The sequence below is a fragment of the Chlorocebus sabaeus genome, chromosome 12, assembly GCF_047675955.1.
Source record: "Chlorocebus sabaeus isolate Y175 chromosome 12, mChlSab1.0.hap1, whole genome shotgun sequence".
In the NCBI taxonomy this organism is placed as follows: Eukaryota; Metazoa; Chordata; class Mammalia; order Primates; family Cercopithecidae; genus Chlorocebus; species Chlorocebus sabaeus.
The window spans coordinates 43,792,446-43,799,942 of record NC_132915.1 but is presented as its reverse complement, the minus strand read 5'-3'; the positions used below and the strand labels follow the sequence as shown (position 1 = coordinate 43,799,942).

The 7,497-nt window shown below is 42.8% G+C and overlaps 1 non-coding gene across 1 annotated transcript; it reads left to right on the top strand.

Annotated features, from left to right (window-relative positions):
- The first annotated feature begins 6,218 nt into the window (after window positions 1–6,218).
- TRNAH-GUG (transfer RNA histidin (anticodon GUG)) lies at window positions 6,219–6,290 on the top strand. Its single transcript has one exon. It is a non-coding gene; the product is annotated as a tRNA-His (tRNA).
- Window positions 6,291–7,497: the final 1,207 nt, after the last annotated feature.

Here is a 7,497-nt window from a genome sequence, read left to right as displayed (position 1 = left end):
TGCAGAGCTCTGTGGCAGTCGACTGCCCCAGCCCCACCCCAGCTCACACCAGGTGCCTCATGCATGTGAGGGCTTAGCCATTTTCAGAGCAAGCTCATTGTCACCACGAAAAGAACAAATCTAGACAAAAAGTAGGTCCACCAGGTGAGCCAAATGCCTGGAGCATTCTATAGAGAAGGGCTTTGTGGAACGACTTCCAGCTGCCATGTGGCTCAACCATCCCTTCTCCCTCCAATTTCCACCCAGAGTTCTTCTCCTGCCCTGCCCACTTAGCTCTTGACGAAATTGACTGAGATATTGGTTCATATAGGGCAGAAAGGGCAATGTGTCAGCCCAAAACTGGAGCAAACTGCTTTGGCTTCTGTTTTCAACCCTTACACCTGTTTTTGCCTCTACTTGTTTTCCCCACATGCCCCTGTCATGTCCCTATCTCTGGAATTGGAACCACCTGTCCAGACCCTGAGGCATTCTGGCCCATCTGGTGTCCAACTCACCCCTTGGCCCTGACCACTTCTTATAAACAGAGCCCAGTCCCTAAATCTCAGGCCACTTCTGGGGCTTAGCATGTGCCAGCTCTCCTGGCACCCTCTCTTTCTGGCCTGAGGCTCAGGGAAGCTCACTCCCACATCTGGGGTGGCCAAGGTATAGCTAATATTTATTAGGCATTTACTAAGTACCAGGCACTCTTTTAAGCATATTGTATGTTGATTCAATCCTCACAACAGCCCTAAAAAGTAGCTATTATTATTATCCCCTTTTTAGGAAGGAAATTTAAACACAGAAAGGTTAAATCATTTATCCAAGGCTATCGGCCGCAGACCTTCAAGCAGCCTGTGCCTCGTTCTATCACCCAGGCTGGAGTGCAGTGGTATGAGCTCTGCTCACTATAGCCTTGACCTCCTGGGCTCAAGGGATCCTCCCACCTCAGCCTCCCAGGTACCTGGGACTACAGGCCTGTGCTACCATGCCCAGCTATCTTTTTATTTTTTGTAGAGAGGGAATTTCACTTTGTTGCCCAAGCTGTTCTCAAACTCCTGGCCTCAAATGATCCTCTTGTCTTGGCCTCCCAAAGTGCTGGGATTTTAGGCATGAGCCACAATGCCCAGCCTGAAACTTCTCAACAAAAAGTAGCTCCACAGGGATTGGTTAGAATCCTCTTGGTCATAAATCCAGAATGCTAACTGGGCTCCTTCCTGCCAACACTTTTCTGTCTTAAAACCTCAGAATCTTAATGTGATGGGAAGAGAAAATATGGTCATTGGGAGCGTTCCCAGGCTCTCCACTACTCAGCGATCCCTCTCTCCACCCCATGTCCCTCTTTCTCGGGCATCCTGTTGCCACCCCTCTTTCTACACGCAGAGCCCTCATTCTCTGCCGCCCCAGGCCTTCAGCTGTTCTCCTGGCTCTTTGTTATTACACATTATCATTAATGGATCAGCCCCCCCTCACAAGGTTTCCAAATAGAGGCCTGGCTCGCCAGATCGTAAAGGTTAGGCCCATGTATTCCAGGGGGCTGTGTCTGATGAAGAATTCTATTAGAAAGCTTTGCATCTGGAGTTTTCTAATGGTGCCTTCAGGCAAAAAAAATTAAAATTAAACCACCAACCAACAACCCCTTTCCATCCCCACCACCCCCTTTCCAGCTTTTCCCACAGCAAGATTTCTGACTTGGTTAAATAGAATTCATTAATAAACAAGGGGGAAAATCACTCCAGGCAGTTTACTCTCGAAAATGTAAACTGTTAAAACATTTTGTGGTTACAAGAATTCTGAAAATAATGCGTTGGTCTCTGGTGTTTCACGCTCTCTCAGGATCAACGATTTTCTGATACACACAGGAAGCGTTGAGATGGTCGCACCTAAGACCATTTAGCACCCAGCATTTCTTTATGATGGTGATGTATTTGGAAGCTTGAAATCTGGAGCTGCAACTGACTTGGGCTTCCTCTGCTTTCAGCTATCTTATTTTCCCCCTAAAAATATGATTTATTTCCATAAGTGTGTATAGTATATGAGCAATCCTTGGTACCCTTACAAGCACAAGATTTGTCCAGCCTTTCTCTCCTTCCCTCCCTGCTTCTCAGTCCCCGCTCATCTACTCCCCACCAACCTCTCTCCATCTCACACACACACACGCAGGCGCACACGCGCACGCGCGCACACATACACACACACACACACACACACACACACAAGGATGGGGGTGGTGTTCTAGAAAGTACCTAAGAAACAAGAGACAGGACTCTGGGAGGAGGGAACCGTGGAGCCTTCATTGCAGGGGGGTTCCCAACCTGTCTTTGTCTGAAAACTGGGCACTGCGCCAGCCTCAGCCCCACGGATTGCCACTCTTGGCCTCCAGCCCAGTGATGGATCTGACTGTCATTTCCCTACGCCCAGCGAGGCAGGAGGCACACTGAGAAGAGGGACCAGCAGGAGAACACAGAGAGTGGCCTGGGAAAAGGGGTAGGAGTGGCGACGCTGGAGATAGGACTCAGCTGGGGAGGTGGGAGACCCCTTCCGGTCCCGGGCCATCCTGTCAGCTCCAGGCTCCTCTGCTAGAATCCATTATAAACAACCAGGGAGAGGAACAACTCCATCAGAAGAGCAGCACCAGGAGGCCAGAGGAGAGGCAGGAAAGCCAGGCTCTCTCACGTGGAACAATGAGCCCCTGGTAAACATTCATCTTATTTTTAAAACTCTGAAAGGGGAAGTCAACAATCTTCTTTGGGAATGAATTCCGTAGTTTAATGCCCCACACAAGCAAGAACTTCTCGCTTACACCCAACTTAAATCACTCATACAGCAGACTGATCCCTACCTATTTAAAATGTGTTGCCATAGGCAGGGAAATAAGGCTGACAACATTTGGAAGCTGACAAAGGGACAGCTTCCATGAACTTAAGAAAACACATAAAAGATAACTATAATAGCTATAAGATTTTTCTGCTTTGAATAGGTGTTTTTTCCTCCACACTTTTTACATTTGGCTATTCGTAAATGTATTTCCCTATATTAAATGTATAGCATATCAGAGGTGTAAAGAATCTGAAAGCTCATCTAGACCAATTTCTCTTACCTTTCTGATGAGGAAATAGAGACACAGAGAGGTCAAGTGACTAGTCCTCGGTCACACAGGGAGAAAGGTTGGAGAAAGAACTGGAATCCAGACAAAGCAGGCCACTTTCTTCTCTGTCTCTTTCTCTCTCTTTCTCTCTCCCTCTCTCCTCCCTCTCTCTCATAATGCCTTCCCTGCCTTTCTCAACTTCAGCCTCATTTGAAAACTTTAAGGAAATATGTATGTCCTTCCGGGGTGCCAACTCATATATTATCTTTATTCATCTATATCTCAGTCACTAGACTATAAACTGTGTGAAATCATGATCCATTTCTGTTTTCTTCTCCACCGAATCCTTAAGATTCAGAAAAAATAACTGAACTATAGTAGATCCCAAGTCTTTATGAATCATGAATAAATTAGTGGGAGAATGATAATAATGTCACTATTGAGATAGCACAATCAGAGAAAAAAAAAATCAGGTGGTAGGTTGCAAAGAAGTTGCAAATGCCATCAGAAACCATGTTTTGGTTCCATGGATTTTTCCCTTTGTAGTGAGTCGCAGGTATTTGGTGTGTGGAAGAAATCTGAATGCATATCCTAAGAAGACAGTGAATGTGCAGGAGAAATTTGGTAACTGTTCAAAAGTCCTTCTCACTGTAACAGGCAAGAACCTTTCAGAGTCTATGCACACATGACTGATATCAAGTAAGGGAGAAGCCCATACAGATACCAAATGAAAACCTTACCTGGTGAACACTTCTCCGTGTCAGGGTTTTGCTCCCCAGTCATGTGTATTTTGAGGTACACAGCCTCAAAGACTTCTCCCAGCTGAGATTCACCAGTAGTGGCATGGCTGGAAGTCCTGAGTGATGTTCACCTAAGATTTCCAGCTCCCTGCTTTCCGGGCATATGGCAGGGATGCACTGCCTGGGACTTTTATAGCAAGCTGAGGCCACGGAACCAGATCTAGCCAGTGAGTTGTAAGAACAGCTTTCCGTTGCAGGTTCCGGAATCTGCAGAGCTCTTTCCATTTGCCAAAGCAGTGAGCAGTGTTCATGACAGTGGTTGTTACCTTAACCTGGTTCCCTGAGTGAGGAGACAGAAAGCAGGGCCATGCAATGAATGTGGATCAGTGCAAGGGAGGGAAAGCCTTCCTTATTCCAAGTCACTAGGATTTGAGCATTGTCACATAGTATGACCTAGGCGGACAGATCCAATGTGTGAAGTAATTTAAGGAGTTTAATGGGTGTGGCATTTAATAGTATTAAAATCTGTGAAGAGAAAGTTATTCCTTTTTCAAATCTTTTGTGGTCATTTGGAAGAGTCCAGAAGAAGCCTGGTTCTGAGGCTGGTGAGGCTTTAACAGATCTCCTGCCCACCTGCCTTTTAAACACAGAGCAGAACCTGAGCTTGGAGTTTAGAGTGTCTGCTAGGATTTAATTCTATTGGTTTGTTTTCACATTTTAGAGTGACCTCTATTTGTGGAATGTGATACTATGTTTTTTAAATAAATGGAATGTTATAAACTTTCCTTTGAAAATTTATTTATTTAAATTATAGTAATGTAACTAACATTTCTACCATGCTTACCATGTGACAGACCTATTTTAGGTCGTTGACATGTACTTATCTGTTGAACCCTCATAACAATCCTATGAAGTAGTTGCTATTTTTATCTCCACTTAATAGATGAGAAAACAGAAGCACAGAGGTTAATAAGCAGCCTGAGTTCCCCCAGTTAGTAAGTGATAGAGCCCGAATTCAAATCGAGATAGTCTGGTTCCACAATTTGTATGCTATGAGTTAATCTTTAAAAAATATTATTTCTCCTGTGGTTCAGTTGGTACACGCCCACAGCAAAAGTTATGAAGGTGGTACACGAATGATTATACTTTGGGAAACATGTCCTCTTTTGTCGACCAGGAGATTTGGTTTGCCCCCTTGCCACAGGGTTACCTTTCACCAGATTCACTCACATGTGTTCCTGTTCAGGCCAGAGAATGCCTTGCCTGGTTCCTATGGAGGGCAGGCATGGCTCCAGAGCAGGAACTCCAAGCAAGAATCTTCTATGTGGCCATAGAAGGAAGATGTATTTGTGAAAGATTGAAGAAAAATAAGAGGGACTATAGATGATCAGATGGGAGTGAGTGAGTGAGTGAACATTTATGTCTGAAACTTTTCTCTTCTGAGATATCCTCCTTCTAGAAGCCTTGGAGATGTGGGCACCCAATCAATACATGCATGAGGTTCTTGCCACCCACACACAGTGCCAGCTAGCTCCAGCTGTTCCCAGGTCCTCTCTGTATAGAGGAATTAAAGGAGGCACCCTGATAACAATCCATTGATTAGAAATAGATATTTCTGTGCGTTTTGTTTTAAGATTTTCAGCCCCTAGAATATCTTGTGTAGACCACTTACTACTTCAAGTTTTACAACAAAGAAAGCTAAAATAAATTTCGTCTTGAAACTTATCTAGCATAGAACACTCCAGTTTCTTTGCGTGGTGGCTTGCTAATGTTATTGGGAAGCTTTTCTTGCTGAGATTATTGTGGCTTTAAGGCCTATATTCTGGTAGGGAGAAAACTAGCTTCAGGGATCAATGAGTTTGAAAGGGAGCCTTTCCTCAGTCAAGATGTACTAACTTTGGCTTCCCCTAGTAGGAAAAGCAAGTCTTTCTGAGTCTCTGCAGTCCTCAGGCCATTTTGTTCTTGCTATATTTTTTATTGTTGTGCTGCCTAAGCAAATGGAAATAAGGCTAGTGGTGAAAAAATGCACAAAAGAGGCTCATATGTTATTCAATGCAACATTATTTGGTGGTAGTTGGGGTGGGAAATCCATATCCATTATTGATTAAACATAGGAAGTGTGAGTCAACAGACTGATATCTCTTAGTCTTGTTACCTTCATCACCATTTCCTGGACAGCAAACCCAGTGAATCCTCTCCTATTACAATTTTCCCAGCCAAGAAGACAACGTTAGTTTTATTTTCAAGGAATTTGTTATTGTTCCTCTAAATAATTAGAAATCACGGGAACACAGCTTCTCCTTCCCAATATTAAGAAAGTGTACATATTTAGACAATAGATGGCAGTGTTTCCACAAATTTTAATATTGCAATAGCTCTTAGAGAAAGCTTAGTGCTCAGCTCTTCAGTAGCTTGCCGTGATCGTATAGTGGTTAGTACTCTGCGTTGTGGCCGCAGCAACCTCGGTTCGAATCCGAGTCACGGCAGGTGGGGAGAAGGTTTTTGGAAGAGAATAAGACTGATCCCAAGCTGTATGGCATCCAAACAACATTTGCAACCAGACATGCAATCATGAAAATCAATAAAACAGAAATCATTATGAATATTTTCAACTTTAGGGAGATGGCATATGCAGAGTGACTTTATTAATGCACTAATCCTGTTGCAAGTGTGTTGCGTGTGGGGTTTTTTATTTGCATCGACGGGTAATATGATAAAACTGGAGTGTAGTGGGCATGTAATTATTATTAATTACAACTACTTAAGCTCTGCTTTGAGCAGACTCGTCAAGTCTGCTTGCTTTTGAGCCTTGCCAGGGCTATACAGTAATAACAACCCTGAATTATTTGGAAAGATGTCAGCAGTAGATGTGGAAATCCTGTTTAACCAGGCATGAATTGTTGTTAGGAGGGTTTTTTCAGGATGACAGAGAGAAAATGAACTGTCCCTTATCAGTAATTGCAGGAAACATTTTGTTTCTATGATATGAACTGGCTGTAATTTAACTTTCCTGCATCATTGGATAATGTAAGAAGCCAGTTGTTGCTCAGAACGAAAATCTCTGAAGTGGGCATTTGGGTCTGATAAAGGGCATATTATAAGTAGACAATGGGGCTCAAACAATAAATAATGTCCATATATGGCAAAAAAAATTTTAATGACATTTTCCAAAAGACTGGGGTTTGTATTATAAGTGGTTAAATGTTGAATTAATGTGAGAAACACAGCTTTAATAGGCCTTTCTCCAGGACTTAAAAACATGGACAATACAGACTGAAAATGTCAACTGTAAGTATGTTATAATAAGGTTTTACTGCTCTAAAATTATACCCCACTATGTTTTAAATAAGGGGTCACTAGAAGGTGTTTTTTAATGCCCCAACCCCTGTCTCACAGACAGCCTAACAAAAATTCATATTTGTTATTTATGTAATACTAAAAATATTTTCAAATAAAAATATGTGCCGAGACTAGAAACAGAATCTATCAAGTTCTTTCAGAGCCAGCAAATTCTTAGAAGTAATATTCTAGAAAAACTGCAATAAATATCTCTTCTCCCTTTCCAAAAAAAGATCAGTCTCTGATTATGGACCCAAAAATATTGGCCTCATAGTATTATGACGTAAGTAAAATGTGCTTATTTCCTCTTTCAATACTCACTTTCAAGACCATTTTCTACTCTGAGGTCTCCTC